The sequence below is a fragment of the Apodemus sylvaticus genome, chromosome 7, assembly GCF_947179515.1.
Source record: "Apodemus sylvaticus chromosome 7, mApoSyl1.1, whole genome shotgun sequence".
In the NCBI taxonomy this organism is placed as follows: Eukaryota; Metazoa; Chordata; class Mammalia; order Rodentia; family Muridae; genus Apodemus; species Apodemus sylvaticus.
Window position 1 is genome coordinate 90,369,008 of NC_067478.1, and position 13,279 is coordinate 90,382,286.

The 13,279-nt window shown below is 36.1% G+C and overlaps 1 pseudogene; it reads right to left on the minus strand.

Annotated features, from left to right (window-relative positions):
• Window positions 1-12,814: 12,814 nt before the first annotated feature.
• LOC127689991 (ubiquitin-40S ribosomal protein S27a-like) lies at window positions 12,815-13,279 on the minus strand (annotated as a pseudogene).

Below are 13,279 nucleotides of genomic sequence, written 5' to 3' on the forward strand. Positions count from 1 at the left end.
TTAGCCCTCTATCTGATGTAGGATTGGTGAAGATCTTTTCCCAATTTGTTGGTTGCCGATTTGTCCTCTTGATGGTGTCCTTTGCCTTACAGAAACTTTGTAATTTTATGAGGTCCCATTTGTCAATTCTTGCTCTTAGAGCATACGCTATTGGTGTTCTGTTCAGAAACTTTCTCCCTGTACCGATGTCCTCAAGGGTCTTCCCCAGTTTCTTTTCTATTAGCTTCAGAGTGTCTGGCTTTATGTGGAAGTCCTTGATCCATTTGGATTTGAGCTTAGTACAAGGAGACAAGGATGGATCAATTCGCATTGTTCTGCATGCTGACCTCCAGTTGAACCAGCACCATTTTTTGAAAAGGCTATCTTGTTTCCATTGGATGTTTTCAGCCTCTTTGTCGAGGATCAAGTGGCCATAGGTGTGTAGGTTCATTTCTGGATCTTCAATCATGTTCCATTGATCCTCCTGCCTCTCACTGTACCAATACCATGCAGTTTTTAACACTATTGCTCTGTAGTATTGCTTGAGGTCAGGGATACTGATTCCCCCAGATTTTCTTTTGTTGCTGAGAATAGTTTTAGCTATCCTGGGTTTTTTGTTGTTCCAGATGAATTTGATAATTGCTCTTTCTAACTCTGTGAAGAATTGAGTTGGGATTTTGATGGGTATTGCATTGAATCTGTATATTGCTTTAGGCAAAATGGCCATTTTAACTATATTGATTCTACCGATCCATGAGCATGGGAGGTTTTCCCATTTTTTGAGGTCTTCTTCCATTTCCTTCTTCAGAGTATTGAAGTTCATGGTCATTTCATTGGATGCTGAAAAAGCATTTGACAAAATTCAGCATCCTTTGATGCTTAAAGTCTTGGAGAGGACAGGAATTCAAGGCCCATACCTAAACATATTAAAAGCAATATACAGCAAACCGGTAGCCAGCATCAAACTAAATGGAGAGAAACTTGAAGCAATCCCACTGAAATCAGGGACCAGACAAGGCTGCCCCCTTTTTCCTTATCTTTTCAGTATTGTACTTGAGGTACTAGCTCAGGCAATTCGACAACATAAGGAGGTCAAAGGGATACAAATTGGAAAGGAAGAAGTCAAACTATCATTATTTGCAGACGACATGATCGTCTACCTAAGTGACCCAAAGAACTCCACTAGAGAGCTCCTACAGCTGATAAACAACTTCAGCAAAGTGGCAGGTTATAAAATCACCTCCATCAAATCAGTGGCCTTCCTATACTCAAAGGATAAGCAGGCTGAGAAAGAAATTAGGGAAGTGACCCCCTTCACAATAGCCACAAACAGTATAAAGTATCTTGGGGTGACTCTTACCAAACATGTGAAAGTTCCTTCTGTTTCTATTTTGTGGAATAGTTTAAAGTGTATTGGTGTTAGGTCTTCTATGAAGGTCTGATAGAATTCTGCACTGAAGCCATCTGGTACTGTGCTTTTTTTGGTTGGGAGACTCTCTATGACCCTTTTTATTTCTTCAGGTGTTATGGGACTGTTTAGTTGATATATTTGATCCCGATTTAGTTTTGGTGTTGGTTATCTGTCTACGGAACTGTCCATTTCCTCCAGATTCTCCAGTTGTGTTGAGTACAGGCTTTTGAAGTAGGATCTAAAGATTTTTTGGATTTCCTCAGTTTCTGTTGTTATATCTCCCTTTTCATTTCTAAGTTTGTTAATCTGGATACTGTCTCTGTCCTGTGGTTAGTCTGGCTAAGGGTTTATCTATTTTGTTGATTTTCTCAAATAACCAGCTCCTGGTTTTGTTGATTCTTTGTATGATTCTCTTTATTTCTACTTGATTGATTTTGGCCCTGAGTTTGATAAATTCCTGCCTTCTACTCCTCCTGGGTGAAATAGCTTCTTTTTGTTCCAGGGCTTTCAGGTGTGTAGTTAAGCTGTTAGTGTATGCTCTCTCCATTTTCTTTTTGGAGGCACTCAGGGCTATGAGTTTTCCTTGTAGCTCTGCTTTCATTGTGTCCCATAGATTTGGGTATATTGTGTCTTCATTTTCATTATGTTCTAAAACGTCTTTAATTTCTTTCTTTATTTCTTCCTTGACCAAGGTATCATTGAGTAGAATATTGTTCAGTTTCCACGTGTATGTGGGTTTTCTGTTGTTTTTGTTGCTATTGAAGACCACTTTTACTCCATAGTGATCTGATAGGAGGCATGGGATTAGGTTGATCTTCTTATATTTGTTGAGGTCTGTCTTGTGACCAATTATATGGTCTATTTTGAAGAAGGTACATGAGGTGCTGAGAAAAAGGTATACTCTTTTGCTTTAGGATAGAATGTTATATATATCTATATAATATATATATATATCTATTTAATATATATATATATATATGTTAAATATAATTGGTCCAAAGCTTCAGTTAGTTTCACTGTGTCCCTGTTTAGTTTCTATTTTCCTGATCGGTCCACTGAGGAAAGTGCAGTGTTGAAGTCACCCACAATTATTGTGTTAGGTGCAATGTGTGCTTTGAGCTTTAATAAAGTTTCTTTTATGAATGAGGGTGCCCTTGCATTTGGAGCATAGATGTTCAGGATTGAGAGCTCTTCTTGTTGTATTTTTCCATTGACCAGCAAGAAATGTCCGTCAGAGTCTCTTTTGATGACTTTGGGTTGAAAGTCAATTATATCCGATATTACAATGGTTACTCCAGCTTGTTTCCTGAGACCATTTGCTTGTAAAATTGTCTTTCAGCCTTTTACTCTAAGGTAGTGTTTGTCTTTGACCCTGAGGTGTGTTTCCTGTATGCAGCAAAATGTAGGGTCCTGTTTACATATCCAGTCGGTTAGTCTATGTCTTTTTATTGGGGCATTGAGTCCATTGATGTTAAGAGATATTAAGGAATAGTGATTGTTACTTCCTGTCATTTTTGAAGTTATTTTTTAAATTTGATTGGTTAACTTCTTTTGGGATTGATGAAAGATTACTATCTTGCTTTTTCCAGGGTGAAGTTTCCCTCCTTGTATTGGTGTTTTTCTCCTATTAACCTTTGTAGGGCTGGGTTTGTGGATAGATATAGGGTAAACTTGGTTTTGTCATGGAATATCTTAGTTTCTCCATCTATGGTGATTGAGAGTTTTGCTGGGTATAGTAGTTTTGGCTGGCATTTGTGTTCTCTTGGAGTCTGCATGAGATCTGCCCAGGATCTTCTAGCCTTGATAGTCTCAGGTGAAAAGTCTGCTGTGATTCTGATAGGTCTTCCTTTATATGCTACTTGGCCTTTTTCTCTTACTGCCTTTAATATTCTTTCTTTGTTTAGTACATTTGTTGTTTTGATTATTATGTGACGGGAGGTATTTCTGTTCTGGTCCAGTCTTTTTGGAGTTCTGTAGGGTCCTTGTATATTCATGGGCATCTCTCTCTTTAGGTTAGGGAAGTTTTCTTTCATAATTTTATTGAAGATATTTCCTGGTCCTTTAAGTTGTAAATCTTCACTCTCATCTATGTCTATAATCCTTAGGTTTGGTCTTCTCATTGTGTCCTGGATTTCCTGGATATTTTGGGTTACAAGCTTTTTTGCATTTTGCATTTTCTTTAACTGTTGAGTCCCTGGTTTCTGTGGTATCTTCAGCATCTGAGATTCTTTCTTCTATCTCTTGTATTCTGTTGCTGATATTTGCATCTATGTCCCCTGATTTCTTCCCAAGGCTTTCTATCTCCAAAGTTGTCTCCCTTTGAGTTTTCTTAGTTGTTTCTACTTCTGATTTTAGATCCTGGATGGTTTTGCTTAGCTCCTTCACTTGTTTGTGCTTTCCTGTAATTCTTTAAGAGATTTTTGTGTTTCCTCTTTCATGACCTCAGCCTGTTGACCAAATTTCTCCTGTATTTCTTGAAGTGTTTTTCTGTTTCCTCATTATTGGCTTTTGTATTCTCCTGGATTTCTTTCAATGATTTTTCTGTTTCCCTTGCAAGGGCTTCTATCTTTTGATCCATTTTCTCCTGAAATTTTAAAGTATGTACTTCATGTGTTCCTGTACCAGCATCATGACCAGTGATTTTAAATCCAAATCTTGTTTTACTGGTGTGATGGGGTATCCAGGACATGTTGGTAGAGGAGAATTGGGTTGAGATGTTGCCATATTGCCTTGATTTCTGTTAGTGATATTCCTGCATTTGCCTTTTGCCATCTAGGTCTCACTGGTGTTAGTTGGTCTTGTCTATGCTGGACTCACCAGTGCAAGCTGCCTCTTCCCAGGTGGCCTCTGGTGCACATCTTACCTCCTGCACTGCCTGGAGACAGGGTGGTATTGCCCAGGCTGTTCAGATCCTGACGCAGACACCTGAAGGTTCTGGGCCTGCTGGATTAACCAGATCACACTGACTCCTCCCAGTCAGCCTCCCGGAAGCCCCTCTTGCCTCTTGCAGGACCTGGAGATGTGGCGTTGCTGCCCAGGGTGATCTGGATCTGGAAGCAGAGAGATCTGAGGGCTCCCACCAGAGGCCTCAGGACTGAAACCTAAGCTCCGTGCCACCGGAGCAAGCTGTGTTCCCAGTCTGCCTCTGGTGCACACCAGGTCTCCCGCACTTTCTGGAGACTGAGTGCTGTGGCCCAGGATGTTTAGATCCCGAAGCAGACACCTGAAGGCTCCCTCAGGGGCCAGCTGGATTCACCAGAGCACACTGACTCCTCCCAGAGGGCCTCCTGGAAGTCTGTCTTGCCTCTTGCAGGACCTGGAGATGTGGTGTTGCTGCCAAGGGTGATCTGGATCAGGAAGTGGAGAGATCTGAGGGCTCCCACCAGAGGCCTCAGGACTGGAACCTAAGCTCCATGCCACCAGAGCAAGCTGTGTGCTCCCAGTCTGCTTCTGGTGCACACCAGGTCTCCCACACTTCCTGGAGACCGAGTGCTATAGCCCAGGCTGTGCAGATCCTGAAGCAGACACCTGAAGGCTCCTGCAGGGGCCCGCTGGATTCACCTGAGCACACTGACTCCTCAGACACTGTTGTTTGATTCCTCATTCCTCGTGTTTCTATAATTCTATATTCATATTTCTTTTTGTAGAGTTTTGATATTTTTTCCTATATACTACTTTTGGTATTAGAATCAGAAATTGTATTTTTATTTCATCTTTAATTGTGTCATTTATTCACATTGCAAATGATAAATTAGGAAACTAATTTTCTGACCAGTAAGAACTGCTATTCATGAACTCATGATCAATTATCCAGCTCTCTTAAGATATTTAAATTTCTAAAGGAAGAATACAATTATTTTATGATAAACATGTTTACTATAGTTTTCTATCTAGAAGTTTACCTCAAAACACATGAATCTCACCAACTGACAGATACTGGAAACAGAAAATAAACTGAGACACAGTGAAAGTATTAGACATTATGGACAAAAGAGATTTAGCAGGTTTGTACAGAATGTTTCACCCTAAAACAACAAATTATTCCTTCTTCTCATTACCTCATGGTACCTTCTTCAAAACTGACCACATAATCAGACACACACAAAAAAGCCTCAACAGATCCAAAAAGATTGAAATAACCCCCTGTATTCTATCAAATCACCACAGTTTAAAGCTGGTCTTCAATAACAACAAAACCAACAGAAAGCCCACATACTCATGGAAACTGAACAACTCTCTTCTCAATGGTAACTTGGTAAGGGAAGAAATAAAGAATTTAAAGACTTTTTAGAATTTTACAAAAAAGAAGGCACAGAATACACAAAATTATGGGACACAATGAAAGCAGTGCTAAGAGGAAAATGCATACCACTGAGTGCCTTCATAAAGAAATTGGAAAGATCCTACACTAGCAAACTTAACAACACATCTGAAGGTTTTGGAACAAAAAATTCAACAACAATAAAATACAACAACAAAAAAATCCACAAATGCACCCAAAAAGAATAGACAGAATAGGAAATAATCAAAATCTTGGCAGAAATCAACCAATTAAAAACAAAAAGAATTATAAAAGAAAAATCAACCAAATTAAGAGTTAGTTCTTAGAGAAAATAAACAAAATAGATAAACCCTTATCCAAACTAACTAAAGGACACAAAGAAAGTATCCAAAATTAACAAAATCAGAAATGAAAAGGGAAACATCACTGGGAGGGTACGAGATTTATCCTTTGGGGACATGTTACCCCAGTAAAGGGAGATGTTAGAAGGATAAGGCTGGACTTTGTGGATGGATGGGGTAGCATTCTCTTAGAGGCAATTGGGAGGGAAGAATGTTTGGACTGCTTACAGAAGGGATGTCAGGAAAAGGGATAACATTTGAAATTTAAATAAATATAAATTTCATAAAAGAAGAAAAACATTCTCAAAGAGAAAGAAGAAGCCCTTTTAAAATACATATACTATACACAGAGGTCTGTAATTTTAGTAATTGGGATTTAAAATATTTACAGGTCAGGCTTTAATGAAACAAGACATTCTGTCAGCATCTATCTTCCTTCCAATCCCCCAAATAGGAGAGTATAAATAACATAGCATTCCACTCTTCAACTTTCTAGTTAAGAAAAATCCACTGAAGAGCAAGAAGCATGCTTTCCCAACAGGGTCCCCAAATATAAATTAGCATCAAATGCCTGATAAAAAAGAATTCACCTTCATGTGCGTGTCATGTTTTTCCAAGTGGAGGAAAACATGTTCTTACATGTTATTGGCATGGTTTTTACAATTACTAGACAGTCTACCTTGAGCTAATGCTGTATCTAGAATTAAAGTCAACTATATGTTGTGGGTTGGCCTGGTTACTGTCTATATTCTGATGCTAATTTTGCTTCTTCAAGAGGGGTTTTCCAGACAAGATGTGGATCACTTACTCAAGTAATTTCACGTGAACCTTCTCCCCATTCTATTTAAATAAAGAGTAAAGTCTGTGAATGGGCAGTGGAAGGGAAAGGTGGGACTGAAGGTTTTAGAGGGTGGAGTAAGGATAAGGGATGACTGAGAAGGAAGGAGGAAGTAAAGGTATAAGTAAGATGTTGTAGAACCACATGACCTTGGAGAAACCACACATCACAGGGGATTTCATAACTAGGGAATAGATTAGTGTAGTGGTAGATCTGTCCAATTTAGGCCTACAGCTTATAAATATTATAATTGAGTTGTGTGGTTTTTGTAGTGACTTATTGGGAATGGAAATTTACTACAGCAATTATATAAACAAAAAAGATTATCTTCATCCATTAGAAACTAATAACCAGTTATATCTTTAAAAATTACTAAAATCTGACGAGAGAGCCTTATTGAGGTGCCATGCCATCTGGCAGGAACTTGATATTGATCATATAATCATATGTGAAGTTCCTCTCTCAGCCTATGAGTGGGAACTCCTGTGTCAGCCATAATCCCCTCCACTTAGGGTATAGTGCTCAGACAAAGGTGAAGCCTATTCCTCAAAGACCTGTAGTTTCTAGGAAAACACTAGCCACCTGTAGAACAGCTAAACTAATTCTGCTCAGATGCTTCCAGACTTTTCCCCCTGCCTATTTATATTGGGAGTTCTTCATTAAATTTTGAAACCTTGAATAGCAGGTGTTATCTTGATCTCCACCTCTTTTTTTTGCCATCTTCCCATACATCCCCAGCTTCTCTTCCATGTAACATGCAGGGAGTTACAGGCATACAGCTTATAAATATTATAATTGAGCTGTGTGGTTTTTGTAGGGGCTTGTTGGGATTGGAGATTTACAACAGCAATTATATACACAAAAATATCTATCCTCATCCATTAGAATCTAAAAACCAGTTATGTCTTTAAAAATTACTAAAATATGATGAGAATACTGAATGCAAAAGAGATCGCAAAACCCCAGATAGAAAAGCATTCCAAGCATTTTAGGTTCAGAAAACGGACACATAGCTAGCTAACTCTGAATAGACAAGGCAGAGGACCTCTTAGTTATTAGTTAATTTAATACTTGCACTGGGGAAAGCTAAGAAGGTCTCAAATCCATCTCACTCATCTTAGGAAATAATCATCTCATTTCAAAGTGTTAATAGCACTTAGTGGCATTTATCTTCATTGCCTTCTCAGTTCCCACATCTCCAACTGGAAGAAATACGAAACTGTTTTATTTGACCTCTCCCTAGAGTGGTTTCTGGAATTACTGGGCACCAAATTGTTAGTATTCCAGCTTAGGTGGTAACTATGACTTTTTTTGTAATTACTATTCCTCAAGGCTGTCAAAAAAGGTGTTCAGTAGACAAAGCATGTCACCTCTAAATAACACACTTACTTTCCCTCTCTATTTAGTCATTTTCAGTTGGAAAGCACAGGTTTCCTTATTCATACTTAACCTTGTTTGAGTTAAGCTAATCTGAATCTGCAAAATTAGCTATCATATCTAACAGACACATAACTTAATTTTGATTTGTCTTTGTATGATTTGAAATCCGAGGTGCACTTATGGTGAGTGGTTGTGTCCCTTACACATTACAGTATATTCTTGATGACATTTATGCTTCTAACCTTAGATATATTTCAATGAAAACATTGTTAGTGTCCATCTTATAACATGGCATGTCTGTTCATTATATAACTCATATCCATGTCCTCTGCATTCTTTATCACTAAGGACTTTTACTATAGACAAGAAAGGTCTTAACAAGAACACTATTGTTTCCAATGTTTTACATTTTAAAAATCTAATGTTTTATAATTAGTCAAGGGTAACATTTTTTACAGTGCTCATAAATTTTCTGTTACAAAATCCTCACAGGTAGAAATTTGGAAGATCATACAAGAGCAATCTGGAAAATTACATTTGTATAACAAACACAATATTTATGCTAACCATAAATTAACATTTAATAAATTGCATAGCATATATCTCTATAAACTAACTCTTTTCTAACGTATATGACATAAGTATCCCAAGAAGTTGTCTAGGTTTCCAGTACCAGGAGTTATTATCATTCAACTAGAAAGCTAAGGGTGACCAGAAATACTCAGAAGGTACTTATTACATCTGTAGCATAATATGGTGTGCTGTTCACTGTGTTTCAAAGGTGTTGATGCTTGGTAGGACTGTTTAAGTTCTTTTCTCCCTAACATGTTTCAGAGTATTTTCAGTCACCATGGAAGTTACATTGTAGGAAAGAGTCTTTCAGATTTGATCCAGATTATTTGGGCTTCATGTCTAATTTGTGCAGTAACTTTAGCAATAAAGTCTCAAATTAAAAGACTGAGATACACCAAAAGATACATTGTTAGACTGTATTATCTTAGATGTCACTTGGACTATCCTGCCTAACCATTCAAATGGTTTCCTATGTTGAAGATTTGGGGATTTATAGATTATATATAAATATTTAATTTTATATTGACATATCATTGTATTATATAATACAGGTAAAATATCATACAATATTTTATACTATATCAAAACATAGTATATTACAATATGTTATTGTATTCTAAATCTTGTCATACCCACAGATTGGAATAGTGACCATCACTGACAAAAAAATCTTCATAGCCAATAAAGGCCATCATAGAAAATTACAACTGAGCACAATGCAAAGATTAATGAATCATGATAATGTTATCACTAAGAAGATCTGACTACTAATTCTCAATACATGTAGATATATACATCTATACCACATCTCTTGCTTCTGTTGCACAGAGGAATAGCAAAAGGTGAAATAGAAAACATCTAAAAACCAGAATACCAAGTCATGTATTATGAAACAATCTCTCCTACAAATGATGTCATAAAGGAGACCAGAACAATAGCTTCTTCATTGTCAGTTTCCTCTTCATTCAGTCAACTATTGGCACATCCAAAGACACCAAAGGGTGAAGCTGTCACAGCTTGTTTTATTTATATACTTACATTTATACTTTGTGGGTTTGACTTACTGAGAATATGTCTTTGTTGTTTTGGGTTTTTACTTTTGCTTTGATTGCTATTGTTGTTTCTTCTCTGGGGGGCTGTTTGTTTTGCTGCTGGTATATTTTAAACCCTCATGTTCTGAACAATTGAAACAAGCTTTGGTTTCAAGGATTCAAAACCCTCTCCTGGTTTCTTCCTGCACCAAGACTGAATGTGGTTGATATATATACAAGTAAAAAATATTGACACATACACAAAAAGAAACAAATAAATAAATAAATCTTAAAAGAAAATTGCTAACAAATACTTACTAAGGTGTGGCAAACAGGTACTCTTATTCTTTACTAGTTAGAATTCAAGCCAGTAGAGTCATTGTGCAAATTCATTTGGAAACCTCTCAAAAAGCTAAAAATTAAACTTTGGTATGACACAGAAGTACCTTTGCTGAACATATATTCAAAGATATCAGTTTCTTAGTCAAGTGTAAAAATCAACAAAATAAAGAGATTTTCAGGAAAAGGATGAATTTGGAAAGCATCATATTGAGTTATTCAGACTCATAACAGCATTTTTGCTGTTTGCCTGTTTGTTATTTTTATTACTATTTCTATTACTTAGGCAAACAAATCAGAACTTCAAGATCAGAAATATATATATATATATATATATATATATATATATATATATATATTTTACATAGACATATAGATATAGAAATATTTTACATAGATATAGATGTAGATGTGGATACAGATACAGATACAAATACAGATACAAATACAGATACAGATACAGATACAGGTACAGGTACAGGTACAGGTACAGATACATATATAGATATATTCTCTGTACATCATTCATTATTTTCCCCTTGTCTCTGGTAAAAAGCATTTATATTATCACGTGACCCCATGTTAAATTTACATAATTCTGCAATGATAACTTCACTATTATTCATATACATAAAATTTAGATGAGACTGACAAATAAGAGATATATTCCTAGAAAAAAACCTTCTTGAACTCTGAGGCAGGAGGTTGGTATTTTGGTGAACAGACTTGTCAGCATAGGTAAATAAAATAGAAAAGGGTTTTCAATAACATATAGAAATCAAAGTTTTTATATAGTAAAACAGGAAAGAAAACTTTTGTTTCATGGAGCTACTGGCTTATTATTCTAAATTTTCTAGTCCTAATAGAAAAACATGCAACTGTCATGGTATGTCTTGCTGATCAAATCTGTCCTTCATAATTTGACTTGCATAGTAATAACAAAGTCTAGACACTTCTAAGCAATGTAGATTTTTAAGACTAATGAATCTGAACACAATTTTGTTTTTAGTGAAGATGGTATGTGCAAATCTTTACCTATAATCTAAACGTTCTTGAGATAGAAATATCTCATCAGCTTTTTTTATTACTATGTTTTATATATATACATATATACATATATGTATATAAATATATGTTCATATATATGTAAAATATATAAATAGAAACTTTTGAGTCTGATTTATTCTCCTGTGTATGTGGTTTCAGTGTTGACCATTGTATTGGATAACTAATTAAGACAGTCATGCCTAAGGCTCATTCTCCCTCTCCCAGAACTCAGTAGTTGTCTACAGTTATTTGTCTAGAGATGGGACCCTGTAGGATTTACTCCATTCTGCATTAATATTTCCATTGATTTTGTCATTGTTCTGGCTTTGTTAGTGCTATCGTTGCTAGGAAAGATTGTTTCACACCTGAATTATTGGTATTCTGGTTCTTAGAATCATTCTGCACCTTCTTCTTTGTTACTTGAGCCATAGATACAGGTGTTTTCAATCCTGTGTTTTAAAACACAGGGTTTCTGTCCCATGTCTGACCATTAATTCCTGGATAAAACACACACACAACTTTCATATTTACAAAAAGACTTAAACAATACCAGAACTTGGCACTCCACCACATTTTTTTATTTTCTGATTTTGAAGATGAGACAGGGACATAGAAGTAGTTGTAGTGATGGGACATAGGATGGACTGAAGGGAAAAAAGAGGGGAGCAAGATATAATTTTATTTTTATGAAAAGGCATTAAAATTAGAATAGAATTTTAAAATTATTTTAAATAAAAAAGGAAAAGTATATAATTTTGGAAGGTAAATACTATAAGGACACCAGGAAATAGGGGTAGATTTAATCATATGTGAATGTATCAAATTTTCAAACAATGAAAATAAATTTTGTGAAAATAATAATAGGCCATGTATTTAAGACAGTGAGGTGCTGCTTAGTAGAGATTGAGTGAGGAACAGGAAGCAATAAATGAACTAATTGCATTATAACTTTAAAAAATAAAATAATCTTTATTAAAAAGGAAAAACTTAGTCAAATATGAAATGGCAAATGCAACTAACTCAATTCTCACGAATCTGCTACCTGAAAATGAGAAACCTGTGGAGAATATGGTATTAGGTTTTGGTAGCTGAGACTTATAAACTTAGGGAAAAACATATGTATGTAAAATGACTCACTCAAACAAACATGAAACCTGAATATATATGCTGTTTAAGGAATACTCATATATAATTAGAAGTTGAACTGAGGCTGATGTTCTGGCTGTTTTCACTGAGGATTCTAGGATGCTGATACCTATGGTTCCTAATATCAGCATTTGCGATTTTGCAAGTGGCAAGTAAAATTTGGTGCTAATATGTCCAGAAAGAAAGTTGAGTGTTTATTCAAGACTATGATTAAAGAGCTCAAGTCTAGAAGAATCACATGCCTAGTCAGGGCAATCTTCCTTATTTCCTGCAGTTCTTTAATTAGTCACAAAATTTCTTTAAATTCATAGAACCTCCAAACACTTTCCCAGCTCCTGAAGGTTCTGATGGTTACTATGAGTTGAGAAATGTTTTCTTGATATGTTTAGTTTAAAAACAAAATATTTTTTAAACATGACTTCCATATTTTTATTAACTCATACACAACTACTTGTCTTCATGTTTGTTGAAGCAGTAAGTCAGACAACACTTACCACAGTAATGCCTATCAAAGTGGCTGCCCATGAAGACTCCAGTGCCACATTTATCAGAAGGGCACTCTCAATGGAGTCCACTAATTTTGCCATTTTCATCTACCTTATAGTATTTCAGCACATGCAACTTAACTTTCTTCCTCTTATGCTTATTCTTCTTGGGAGTGGTGTAAGACTTCTTCTTTCTTAGCAATACCACAAAGTCTCAACACAAGATGAAGGGTAGACTCCTTTTGAATATTGTAGTCAGACAAAGTATTGCCATCTTCAAGCTGTTTACCAGCAAAGTTCAACCTCTGCTGATCAGGAGGCATTCCTTCCTTATCCTGGATCGTGGCCTTACATTTTCTATAGTGACTAAGGGTTCAACTTTGAGCATGGTGATCTTCCCCATTATGGTCTTCACAAAAATCTGCAT